The sequence below is a fragment of the Arvicanthis niloticus genome, chromosome 13 (assembly GCF_011762505.2).
Source record: "Arvicanthis niloticus isolate mArvNil1 chromosome 13, mArvNil1.pat.X, whole genome shotgun sequence".
Taxonomy (NCBI): Eukaryota; Metazoa; Chordata; class Mammalia; order Rodentia; family Muridae; genus Arvicanthis; species Arvicanthis niloticus.
Genome location: NC_047670.1, coordinates 34352176 through 34365942, shown reverse-complemented (window position 1 = coordinate 34365942; position 13767 = coordinate 34352176). Strand labels below are relative to the sequence as shown.

Genomic DNA, 13767 nt, shown 5'->3' with positions numbered 1-13767 from the left:
AGCCCATCCTCTACCATCTAGAACATAACTATCCCCGCAGGCTTGGGCCAAGGAGTGTGCAGGTAGCTTGAATCTGTTTCTAGGAAGGGAGAGGCGAACCTTAAATAAAAATAATTTCAACATGTCCTCCTCCATAGGCCACAGAGACCCTTCAGGGACTCTGGGTAGGCCCAGAGGCTGGGCGAGCCTGAGATGGCTTTGTCGTTAGAGCGATTCTGCCTTGCCTCATATTGTAAGAACAGCGGGAACGTAATATCAGCTGAAAGGAGTTTTCTGTGTGCTATTTAACTAAATGGCTCTGCAGCTGGAGAGAGCCATGGGCAGACGTGTTAGGATTCAAAGGTTCCCAATTACAATGATCCTCTTTTATTGTATAAAAACAGCCACACAGCTACTCTCCACCCCCACCCCATGTTTGCTCCTTCCACCCCTGCTCTTCATTGGCCAGCGAGGCTGTGCTGCATTCTGAAGGCCCCAGCTCCTCTTCGGGTCCCAACTTTGTAGCTTTTGGGCCCCTGGGATTCTTTCTGTCAGGGTCAAGAGAAGGGTAGGAGGTGCCCCTGGGGAGTATTTGTCATATACACTGACAGAGGCAGGGTGGCACCACTCTACAGATTAGAGGTGAAAATTTAGAATCCCAGTTATGATCATATTCTTCTATGTATCCACGCAGGTACACATGTTGGCCTGCTCCTTAAAACTCTGCAGTGGCAAAGCAACCAGATGCAGAGTCAGCAAAGTAAGTCCAAACCGACCACTCTCTCTGCACCTCCTTACAGGCTGGCTTGGAACTTGTCTGTCCCCGCGTTTCAAAGTTCTGGAAACAAACCTATCTGAGTGAGCAACCTGACTCTCCTACCTCCCCTCCGTGTTCCTGAGCCAGCGCTTCGGGTCTCTGAGCTTCGAGTTCCCATTTTTGCAGTGGGATCATACACAGCTCCCCACTCACCCCCTCCTGCTCTGATTAAGTGTCAGAATGAAGGGAAAGCATTCAGCCCAGTGTCTGGCACACAGTAGCCGCTGTCCTTCTTCAGATGAACTGATTTGTGGGCTTGTGGTGTGTCTGGCTGAGCCAGTAGTTCTGCGTTTGTTCAGTCTCACCAGCCAGGGCTGACAAGACTGTGGGAGTATAGCTGGCCCACTGAGGAGTGGTTTTCTGGAATCATTCTGCAATACTAGTTTGAAACTGTCACCTGTATGCAGCTGATGTATGCATCCATGCATGCTGCCTGATCTCTAACAGAATTCTTAGCTAGCCACCCCCCCTCCCTGCCTCCACCTTCTGCAGATGTTTTAGAGTCTTGCAGCTGCAGCTGCAGGCATCCAAGCAGACCAAAGAGAACCTGTATTCAGGGCCTTCTGCTCATAACTCATCAGCCAGGCCAGGCCAGGCCATACTGCCAACAGCTCCTCCCCTTCACAATTGGGCCCCGAGACCCCAACATGAAGGATTCCCCCTCCAAAGAAGAAGGTCACTCTTTTTGGCCACACCAGTACCCAAGGGGTACAAAAATCAGTTCCCCCTACTGAATGGCAAATGGTTTCCCCGGGATTTTTAGTGGTTCCCTCTGTAAGAGAAATGAACAGAGCAGGCCTGTAACTTCCATTGCAGTCTATGCACCCCAAAGGCAGACGATAAACCTTTTGCTTCAAAGTTAACACGTGGGCTGCACTCCCTACCATTGAACTTCCTGTGGATCAATATTACACAGATTTCATTCACTGCAGATTGCATTCCGTGTTAAATGCTATTGCTATGAAACGCTGTGTGACTAGACTTAATCTCCAGGAACACTCTCATATTAGGGAGTGGGGTGGGGTGGAGAGGGGAGGATACAAGGAAGAAGGGGTGTACACTGAGGATTTTAGTGGGTACACTAACCACTAGGGGCACAGGGAACCTGGCTCTGGTCCTGTCCTTCTCTGTTTCTTGGGGAAATTTGGGTGAATACTGATATAGTGTTGTTAAGATTGCTTTGCTCCTTGGGGGTCTCTCTCTCTCACACACACTACTGCCAATCAACCTCTCTTAAATGCTTGACTACGAGCACAGAACAGGAAACAGCTTGTGGAGGATGTTCTTAATATCACAACCTGTTCAACGTAGGGTGGGGGCTCTACAGAAGGGCTGAGGAGGGGAAACAGGACCACAGTTCCTCGTCTTACTCTCTTTTCTTTTCTCTTCAGTTCAGAGGAAAACTATTTTACCAATTATACACAATGCCCACCTAGGTGTCTACCAAAGGGGACTGGAAATAACAATGTGACCCTCAGCACAGCTCTGCCAGGGTGTGGACCATGATTCCACACAGGAAGTTCCCATGACTGGCACCAGGCTCTCGTTACAATTTCCATTGCTATGACCACTCAGACTTGCCACAGAATGAGTGGCTGCGTTCTGAGGAGAACACGATGAGCTGAGGACAGGCAGAGTCCTGGAGGATGGTTAACACTGAGTATGTTAAGTACAAGGTACAAGGAAGCCATTCCTTGGAGGTGGCAGCAGGTGATCACGGTGGCGGTGGGGCTGGCTGGCTGAGTCCGAGAACGTGTCAGATGAGGTGCTGAGCCCTTGTCTAAACATGTTAAGCTTCACAATAGCCCATACAACAGCTACAAGTGGTTCTGTTAGAAAGACGAAACAAATCAAACTAACCAAACGACCAAAACGAAACAAAACAGGCAAACCAAAAACCTCAAGGTTCAGAGAGGCAGATAACTGTGTTCAAGCAATAGGGATGGAGCAGAGAGAATCAGAGAGCTTGGCTCCTGCTGGAGGAGTCCCATGTGAAGAAACTGACAGAGCTTTGAGGCCCACTCATGCCATCTTCTTGATTTAAAGCAATGTGGGGGCTAAGGCCAGGTCGATTCTGCTGGCCAGAGGTAGAGCTGAGGCTGGGACCCAAAAGGCCAGGAAGAAAATGGAGTATGTGACTGGTGAAGTCCTCTGTCCAGCTGTCTCTGCCCCATGCACTGTGGAAAGGGAGGCACATACATCCTGGGAAAGCCTCAAAATAATTTTAGATTTCTGGTTTTGGGGTGGTGGTGGTGGTAGTGTGTGTGTGGTCACACATAGGGTAGAGAAAAAATATTGCGCTTTGACCTCTTTCCGTTCCCACTTTATTTTTTGAGACACAGTCTCTCATTGAACCCAGAGCTCACTGATTCGGCTAGACTGTCTGGCCAGGAAAAGGTATGAACTCCCCTGGCCATCTCTTCAGTACAAGGGCTTAATTTTAGATTCTTACTGGCAGGATCTAAAGACTATCTCTCCTCCCCCCCTTCCCTCTCCATTGTACTCTGCCATCTTCCCCCGCCACCACCCCCCCACCCCCAGACAACTTTGGCCCCTGTCTGAAAATGTTCTTGGTTTTATTCTAGGTCAAGTGAGAACCAAGCAGGTTTGCTGGAACCATCCTTAGACACATGACAGTCCCTGCTCAGAAGCCTGCCATGGCTCCTGGCACCTACAGAGTAGAGGCTAACCCCCTATACAGCAAAGTCTGACATCATCTCATGTAGATCTTTTCCTGAACCCCTTTCTCCACTTCCAGGGCGGCAGACAGCTTCCAGCCCCTCCCCCACAGCTTTTTCCCACTTCCTATCTGAGAATTCAGACATGCTATCTGCTAAATCAACAGCTATTCACCCTTACTGCCCTGTAAGCCAAATCCCATCATGTTCACAGCAGCAATGTGCCTGACTAAAAACACTTGATTCATCTCTCCCTGCTCCATCTGGGTCACTACCACACAGCATAGCTCTGGTTGAGGCCTGGAGACCGCGCACTCCCCTTCTCAAACCTTACGCCTAAGACCTACATGCTAAGGGTGACACAAGGAAAAGACACAGTTTGGGTTCCCAAAGATAACAGCTGAGGCAGCATCCCGTCCCCACAAAACAATGTCACGCGGCCTTCAGAATTTCTGTTGCTCACAGCCGAATCAATGCTATCCCATGCAACCTCACCCAGGCATTGTTCTTCCTCATTCATGGGTCAGTTTAGATGCCATCCCCTCCAGGAGATTCCCACGTGAGGCCCTCTGAGCAGGACAATCACACCCTCCCTGTGCATCCACAATGGCTGCTCTCCTCAATTATAGCACTTACTTAATTCTGCTTGATTGGGCCTAATGAGCACTCCGACTGTCTGTTCAAACTCCTAGAGGGTAGGGGGTCTTTATCCCACCAGCATCTCCATTAGCGTGGAGCAAAGCTTTGTGCTGAGCCCAGGGGCTCTGAGCCCCCAGCATCCCCACAATGTCTGGTGTAGTGCACTGTATCGCAGCAGTGGGGGGCACCCATGCTGTGGGTGCTGACACGAGACTCATGAGCTGTTTGGTCTAGGACAAGTGAGTTGACCTCTCTGGGTCTGTGCTTCTTCATCCGTAGAGAATGGGAGCCTCTATATCTCCTAGCTGTCATGAAGACAAAATAGTTTAATAATAAGCACTTAGGACAGTGCCTGGCATATAAAAGTGTTTAGTGACTGTGGGCTCTTGTTAGAATCCACATTATAGGGGCATTATAGTTGTTGAATGAACAAATGCATCAACACCAAATAAACGAAGAAACAAATGAAATCCAGACGAATCCCTGAGTGGAGACCCAGGGCAGTAGCTATTGCTTTCAGTTTTGCCTGCACTTGACCCTGTGGTTTATCATTGTCATGACCTCCTTGCATCACAGATGGATTCTATGGCATCAACCTGCCCCCCCTCCTCTACATTGTATCCTGTGAGTTGGCCAAGCCTTCTTTACCTCTGTTTCCTTAACCAGAATCTGAAGACAATAATAATAATTGGGGTTTTTTCTTGGGGGGGGAATAGTGAAGATTGCATGATAAAGCATGCTAACCATTCAGCAAACCTAGATACTGTAACAGCAAGTACTGGCAACACTTACCAAACAGCAATATGATCGCCACCCCACCCCCCACTCCAGTGTTGCTAAAGACACAGTGTCCCCATAACCACCAAGGCCTGATGCATCAGGATGTGATCAACATCGGACAAATCAAGATCCTCTGTTTTCAACTTGGAATCCAATGTTTGCGGTGTATTTGCTTCCCCCCACCTGTCTCTTTAAATGATGAGTCACTGATTTATCCTAAAACTCTGGCGTTCTGAATTTTCCCCTTAAGTATATTATCTACTAAGGTGGATCCTTAGCTGACATCAAACCCTGTTAGAAAGTAAGGATACAAGTTCATAGAACAGTGATAGAGTCGAGATTATTATTTTTTAAACAGTAACAATATTCCACACACCACAGGCCTGATTATTGTCAGGGATACATTTTTAAAACTCTTAGATTTCCCCTTGGCCTTAAAAGAAGAAGTGTACACAGCTTTATGTAACTTTCACTTTAAACTTAAACCTTTATGTTGGTCCCACGGAACTACTCGACGGTCCCATTAGTCTATTTTGACTATCAAACAGGTCATTTAACAAGATAGTTATGCCTCTTGGCCGTCATCCAAATGCGTTTTGACATTACTGCCCTGGGTCTGAACCGCTTAAACTGGAGGCCCTCAGAAACAGAAAATCACCTTTTGACTTAAGTCTCCAGGAGCGCTGAGACTCTAACCCTCTTCATTTCCGTGGCACTAATTTCTGCTCTACTCTTAGAGCAGCCAGCGCGAGAGTGTGTGTGTAAAGAGGCTTGTTGTGGGAAGTCCAAGTGCTTAGGGGTCGCAGGGAGGCATCCCTGTCTCTTAAGTCCTGCTTCAACACGGAGCTGGCCTGAGATATGAGGAGCTGTTCACTTCCAGAAAGAAAGGGATCTTCAGAAAACAGCAAATGGAGAACCCTGGGCTTTAAAGGACCGTGATGCCTGGGGCCCCAGCTGAGCCGTGACTCTGGAGAGGGGAGGGGTGCTCCCTCCTCCTCCCCGCCCCCAACAAAAGGCCTTCGCGGAACAGTGGAACACAGAGACCCCACTGGCTTTGAAGCCAATCAATCAGGTGGAAGTCTGGGCAAATCACGACTTGGCTACCGCGACAGGTCTCCCCCACCCACACAGTTGGATAAGCCCTCCTCATCCTCCTCCACCACCTCCGGAGCTCAGCACAGCTAGGGGGCCAAAGGGACGTTCCTGTGATGCTCTTGTTTTCCAACTTTGCGAGCTTGTTGGTCTTCTGCAACCTCCTGCAAAGCTGCTAGGGAAAGGGCAAGTTTGCAAAGCTCAGGATCCCAAGTCCTAGGGGAAGCCACAAAGACGCTCCAACGCCAGCAGTGCTTAACCTCTTGTGGGGCAGACTGGAAAACGCCACGGCCACTCAGGCGGGAGACCCGGGCTCCGGCTGGTCGGGGCAGGCCAGAGACAGCAGAGCCCTCGGGGTCCGCGCGCCCCCCGCATCCTCCTCCCCGCGCACCTGAGCGGGGCGTGGGCACAGCGCCGCGCTCAGGCCCTGCCCGCAGGTCCCTCGCCCGCCGCCCGCCGCCCGCGCCGCGCGCCGGCCGCTTGCAACCACCGGGAGCGACGCGAGGAGAGGCAGCCTCAACACGGCGTCATGCTTCCTGCCACCACATTACGGCGAATCGTCACCAGGAGAGGAGAGCAGAGGGGAGAGCGGGGGAGGGAGGGGGACAACCACACGCAGCCCCCAGGCTGCCAAAAAGCGCCGAGACGGGGCCACGTCCCGGTGGAGTCCCCGCGGGACCTGCCCGGTTCGCACAAAGCGCCGCAGTTTGGCCAAGAAGGCAGGAAGCCGGCCACAAAAATAAATAAATAAAAAACAGAGTCGGGTCTACGTAACGCCCTGTCGAAAGCGGACGCCATATTTTTTTGTGGCTTATGTCGACATAGGGAAACGTAGACATGTTTTTCCTCCTCCTCCTCGGTCTGGCTTCCATTTATCCAAACTTGTAATCAAAACTATTTCATAAAAAAAAAAAAATCTCCGTTCCCCCCTCCCCAAAACCGCGGATTTCTTCTCACACGCAAAGAAAGAAAAAAGAAAAAAAAGCCTGTACACCCCCCTCCCGCGCACCCCCATCCCTAACCCGGCCAAGTCCCATTAACAACACATTTTCGGGAGCTGCGGCGGCGGTGAGAAAGTTGGGCTGGAGAGGCGGGCGCCCGGCGTGTCGGGCTCCGGGCTGGCGGTGCCCGCTGCGGGTGCTCCGCGCCGGGGCGAAGTTTCTTACCTGCGCCGGGGCTGCGAACGCGGGGACCCGGGCTGGGAACGCGGAGACGAGGCACGGGCGTTCCAAAATGGAACTCTGCTGGCTCCCCCCACCCACTCCCCACTCCCCACCCGGCGCCCGACTCGGGCTCCGTGGGAAAGAGGTGGTGGTGGGGGAAAGCCAGCCTGGCAGACAGACAGACAGACAGACAGACGACAGAAAAAGCCCCCCGTACGGAGAACGGTTGGTCGAATTTTTTAAAAGAAAAATAAAGAAAAGAAAAAAAGAAAAAAGAAAAGAAAAAAGAAAAAAAAAAGGGGGAAAAATGCCTCGATCAGTGGGGAATCTACGCCAAAACCCACATGATCTGTAACGTCAGCATGCGTATTTGCATACGATACCACCACCGGAGCTGCCACCCGGGCTCGGGTTCCGCAGAAAGTTACAAAGTGAAATTCAGGCCCCTCCGCAGACGCCGGCAAAATGTCATTTTTAGGAGGGAGCTGCTGGTGGGGGGAGGTTGCCCCTAAGACTCAGACGAGTGGCCATTGCGGGGGGGGGGGAGTTTAATAAATGAACTTAAAAGTCTGAGTCCAGTAACGGACTCATTGGAATTTTTGCGGGAAGAGGTGGGGGAGGCGCAAGCGAGATCATTGAATATTGAGCATGACCCGGCGCGCGGCCGCAGCCAAACCCTCTCGGTGTAATACCCATTTTCTTTATGAAAAGTTCAAGGTGTCACTGATGAGCTCAACAAACTGTTGATCCTCACCACGTGGAGTGGCGGACCCGGAGACCGCAGGGCGCTAGGGCTTGCCCGGCGCCAGCAACACCCCAGACTCCAGGTCCTCCTGCAGTGCGTGGGGGCAGAACGCGGGTGGGGTCGTCACGCGCTCTGGGCTCTGCCTGCGTTTTTGTCCGCCTTCCGGCGCGAGAAAATAATAACATACTTAAAAACTTTTTTAAAATTTTTAAAAATCGAGTTGCATTTTACTCCAGGAATAGTAATGAGAGAGGGCTTGGGAATAGGGCGGGGAAGAAGGCGCCCCACTTACATAACCACTTGAAGTTAGATCACTTTTGTTGGGGATTTCCGCTTGCGCCTCCCCTCAGTCTGGTTAAAGATCTTCAAACTTTTTCCCTCCAAGCCGGTAAACAAACAAAGACACCCGGGGAGCTGACTTAAACTTGTGTGGCCCGAGTTCGCAACGATTCTCAGATTCGAAAAAAAAAAAAAAAAAAGCACACGCCTGCAGCGCGCACACTGGAGAGTCCCTCAGAAGCAAGACGGGTCATTTTTCGGAGCTGGGACAGCCACATTCCCGGCGAGAGGGGTCTCCAAATGGGGCATCCATCGGTTCGTGTGTGTGTGTGTGTGTGTGTGTGTGTGTGTGTGTGTCGTCTGCCCTTTGCAACCTTGGGAACCGTGAACTAGCGACCCGGCTGCTGTGCTCCCGCGATCACGCAAGGGAGCATCCGAGGGAAGATGACAGACCTAGCAACCGGACTGCGTTGCGCATTCTTGCTCTCAGGGACCCTGTCCCCTTTGCAGGTTCTGGGGCGCTTCGGAATTTGTTGAATGTGAGCGCGCTGGAGCCCACTATGGGGAGGAGGGCTAACTCTGGGACTCAGATTTGACACTTTGAGTTCCTGGAGAAAACAGAGGGCTTGGGGTTTGAAGACAGCGGAGTGGCCTCCCAGCCTGTGGATTAGCAGGCGCGTCGCGTCTTGGCTTCCCGACCAGCTCTGCTCCGGGGAATTAGAACGAACTCTAGCGGCCGCTTGCGATTCCGCTCGGGGCGCCAGGACAGCAACAGGTGGCAGTGTGCTGCGGGGTGGCCAATGGCGATGACCCAGTCTAGAGTGAAAGACTGGTTTGAGGGCTGATGGATGGTCATGGCTCTGGGGAGCCTCTGCTGGCGTTTTTTTCTGTTTAAGATTAAATCAGCGCACATGCAAAAATTTCTTTCTGGCCTTCCAGCTTTAATTGGGTTATTGCTGACTGAGGGTGGAGGGGTTGCCTCTCTCTTCTTTCCGCCTCCCTCTCTGTCTTTGTTGGTCTTTTTCTTTCTAGATAGGTTTTAAAGCCCGGAAAACCGGATTCTGGTTGCCGAGTGGCTTTATTGCTTCCTTTCTCATTAGGGAGACAAAATCCGACGGGGTTCTTAACCGGATTCCGTTGAGAGCTTTGTTGGTGAGTATAATCCGGATCATATCCTGTCTTTCTCAGACTCATCTGATACCTATGATCTAAGAGTCTTGTCAACTTTTATCCAACACCAGTGTTTGGGGCTGTTTATCTGAGTTGGGTAATTTTTGTCAACTCGACACAATCTAGGGTCACCCTGGGGAAGAGAAGACCTCAATTGAAGAATTACCTACACCAGACTGGCCTGTGGGTACACCTATGGGACATTTTCTTGGTTGAAATGCGGGCAGGAGCAGCCTTCTTTAAGGTGCCACTCTGGGTCAGGTGGTCTTCGGTTGTATAAGAAAGCAAGCTGAGCAAGCCAGCCAGGAGCTTCTCTTATGCCCTCTACGCCAGTTTCTGCTTCCAGGGTCATGTCTTCAGTTCCTGCCTTCCCTTCCCTTTCCTCGATGATGATGATAGACTTTAACTTATAAGCCCAGTTATTAGCCTCACAAATTGCTTTTGGTCATAGCGGTTGCCATCTCAACGCTAATAGTAACCAGGACGCCCTTCTTAAGGGAATGCCAGAATAGTGAAAGGACAAGCAAACACACAAACAATAAACTTGTCACCAGCTCAACACTTTTCACCACTTATCTTGTTATGCCCTTCCAGGTCATTCCGCCCAACACCCCCAGCCCTTTAAAATTAGGCATACTTTTGCAGGCTGTTTCCATGGAAATTGCCTAAACCTTAAAGAAGCAATTCCTATTTTGAGATTCCACTTCCTCTTGATGAGCACTTACTTAGGAAGCTTCTCTACAAGCGAGGCTTTCATTGCCACCTGCTTCCAGCTGGGTAACAGGTTGTATATGGACAGCATGGGAAAAGCCAGGGCGAGGGGAGCCAGTGACCCCAGAAGGGTCTGTATCTTCAGGGTGCACATCTCACAGAGATGGGAGGGGTGAGGGCTTCTGTGCTGTGATGTCCTTAAATGGTCCAAAACTTAATAGGCGTTGGATTCTCAACACTATAACAAAAACAGCAAAAGGAGGCTGGAGAGATGGCTCAGTGGTTAAGAGCACACAGGGGATGGCATTTAGCTCTTAGTACTCACACTGGGCACTTCACAAACTGCCTATAACCATGCCTGTAACTATTATAGGAGATCTGTTCCCCTTGCTTGATCTTGAGTGAAGCTTGGGTTAAATACTACAGGGCTGTTTTGTTTCTGCATGAGAAGACTTCAGGAGCCTTGAGACCAATGTTACAAGTGTGATGTTTACATATGCTGGTCGCTACTTAATCCTTATAACAATGCTATGCTCAAAATGTTTTGTCTCAGGCTTTCTCTAGACTTGTAAAAATCATGGAGGACCCCACCCAACTTTTATTTATGTGGATATATATGTATATATATGTTATATATATATATATATATATACATATGTCAGTATATATACTATATATTGACATCTAACATATTTGAAATTAATTCTAGAAATATTTTATTGGCATACATTGGTTGTACAAAGCAACTGGTTTCACATACACACACTATTTTAATCATATTCATCCCTTGTCACAACTTCCATTACCTGCTGGTTCCCTTCCCAGACCCTATCTATCTATCTATCTATCTATCTATCTATCTATCTATCATCCATCTATCCACCCCATCCATCTATCTAATGTCTGTGTGCTCAGATGCATGTGCCATGGCTCTCGTGTAACGTGGTGGCAAGTACCTTTATCCACTGAGCCATCCTGCCAGCTCCACCTTCTACTTTCATGTCCTTAAAAAAAAAATCTAGATTCTGTATATGAGAAAACATGCACATTTGTCTTTCTGACTCTGGCTCATTTCTTTTAACATGATTTTCTCCAGGTCTGCTTGTTTTTCCTCCAAAAAATAAAAAAATAAAAAGAAACAAAGAAACAAACAAACAAAAAACCAAAACAATAATTGTCAGACATGTTTTCCATTAGGCACTACAAAGTGATGTCACAACATGTCATGCCATCTGCTATACACCAGTGAGAGAAAAAGAATCAAAGGGGCAAGCAAAATTCCAGCCTCATGAAAATAAGTTTGACTTTGAGGATTTCGTGAAAGGCTCTTGAGTAGCGGGGTCTCCAGAGTCCCTGGACTTCATGTTATTTATAAGCTCTGTTGATGGCATGTATCCCATCCTCACTGCACAGATGAAGATGCACAGAGAACTGTAGTAACTTGGACAGACAAGTGGAAGAAACTAGGCTTTGTGAGTTACTTAGAATCCAGAGGCAGAATTCAGAATCCTGCCCAACCCCACCTCAGCAGTCGCAGCACACTGCTTCTCAGGACTGCCTTCCTTAACAGCCAACATGACTTACTAGGCGCTAGACATTGCTTATCAAATCCTTACATTCCCTTTGCTTTCAATCGCAATTTCCCCACTGTATTGATGACAAGAATTTAAGGATCAGGGAGGTTAAGAAATGTCTCCAGGGGTCTGGAGAGATGAGTTAGCAGTTAAGAGCACTGGCTGTTCTTGTAGCTGATCCAGGTTCGATTTCCAGTACATTCATGGCAGCTCACAACCATCTGTGACTCCAGTTCCTGGGATTTGATGCTCCCTTCTGATCTCTGCAGGTAGCAGGCATGTGCAGTGCACACACATGTAAAAAAAAAAAAAAAAAAAACCATACACATAAAATACAAAATAAATCTTTAGAAGGAAAGAAACTTCCCCAAGGTCACACAGCAACTCCAGCTAGTATTAGACCCTGAACTCCAACTTTTGCCTTGTGGCTTTAGAGCCAAGAATGAGAAACCATTAACCTTTTCTTAATGCCTGTTAGGAAAGAGCGATATTCACTGTATAGTTTGTTGAGAGGAATCCCACAGTGCTCTTGGGCACGAGCTGAGACTTGCCTCCCGTTTTACAGATGCATACACCACATCCAGATTCTTATGTGGGTTCTAGGGACTGAACTCAGCCAACCAGTCTTGCTTACAGTAAGTGTTTTTACCTTCTGAGTCATCTTCATGGCCCAGACCCTAGTCTCATAATTGAAAGTCATCTTTGTGTGTGTTTGTGTGTGTGTAGGGGGTGGGGATATGATCTCATCATGTCGCTAAAGCTGACCTTGAACTTTCCATCGTCTTGTTTCTGGGTCACTATATCTAGCTGATGGTTTGTTTTTGCCCTAAGTATAGCCTTTAGGAGAGACATTGTATTCTTTTTTGTAGAAGTATAGATACAATTACCACCAGGAACAGTGGCTTCCTGTTATGTACTTATTGATTCATTTATTCATTTGTATCCCTACGAGAATCTAAGGTTCATACACGCAGGAACTTTATTTAGTTCAGTGTAAATAACTCTAGAATTCAACTTGCTCCTAATGCCCAGGATGGATTCTCAAGTAACTGTTGAATGAATGAATGAATGAATGAATGAAGTGAACCACTCTTGTTCAAGAGCATACAGTTTCTGGGGCTGCAGATGTAGCTCAGGGATAGAATGCTTGCCTCACATGGTGAGGCTCTGGGTTTGAACCCAAGGACATAAACACATCAGCTATACATCTTCTGCTTACCTGGTATGGACACTTGAAGGGCTGTCCCCGACCCCCACCTTGGGGGAAAGGCTGTTGCTTCTGGGCTGTGGGGACTGTGTACCGATAGGCAGTCCTCACCTGGATCCCCAGCACGAGAACAATAGCTCTGTACTGGTTCTTTGGTGCCTGTTTCTGTCTTGCTAACGTGCTCATTTTATAGGTGCACAGACTGAGGTTCCTGGTAATGATGCCAAGTCTAGACCCCAAGTCTCCCAACTTCTGTCTTGTGTTCACACCCCTACAGATTTGCTTGCAAACAGAACCTGCAGCTTACCATACAGAAACAGAACTAACTATGTGTTCAGTGGATATGCAAAGGAGCTAAGACAGAGCAGCATGGCTGAGTGCTGTGGGAAGAAGTCTTGTGGGAGCAAGAAGCACCTGCTCCAAGCCATGGTGGAGGCATATGGGTCTGCGACTCTGCCTTGAAAGTGGGGAAGCGGTGCCTGCTGGCTTCTTTAGAGGATTTTCATGAGCACTCCATAAGACACTACATAGAACTGTCTCTTTATTCTTACAAGGGCTTAAGTACTCGTCATGATATACTGATGTACCATCGACCAGTCCATTATAATACATCTGACAGAGGCTCTGGGTTTTGAATCTTAGCTCCATTGCTCACTTCTCGGTACTTTAGAACCCTTAGCTATGAGCGAACCAACGGTGGTGCAGCGGCTAAGGCGGCCGCCTGCAGAGGGCGAGCCCGAGCTCTCGCTCTCTCTCTCTCTCTCTCTCTCTCTCTCTCTCTCTCTCTCTCTCTCTCTCTCTCTGTGTGTTCGAATCCGGCTCATCCCGTGCGACTCCGCCCGAGTCTCATGGGGGTGGGGGGGAAGAACCCTTAGCTATGAATAGTAAGTAGAGACAATGGTAAACACTCAACTCCCAGGAATGTTGAGATAA

General features: G+C 48.9%; 1 protein-coding gene across 1 annotated transcript in view; it reads right to left on the bottom strand.

Annotated features, from left to right (window-relative positions):
- Nucleotides 1-7618, bottom strand: part of Zhx2 (zinc fingers and homeoboxes 2) — a 149267-nt gene extending 141649 nt beyond the window's left edge. The window contains exon 1 of the mRNA XM_034516705.2: nt 7152-7618. The gene's annotated coding sequence lies outside the window, so the exon portion shown is untranslated. The remainder of the gene's footprint in view (nt 1-7151) is intronic.
- Between the last annotated feature and the right edge of the window lie 6149 nt (nt 7619-13767).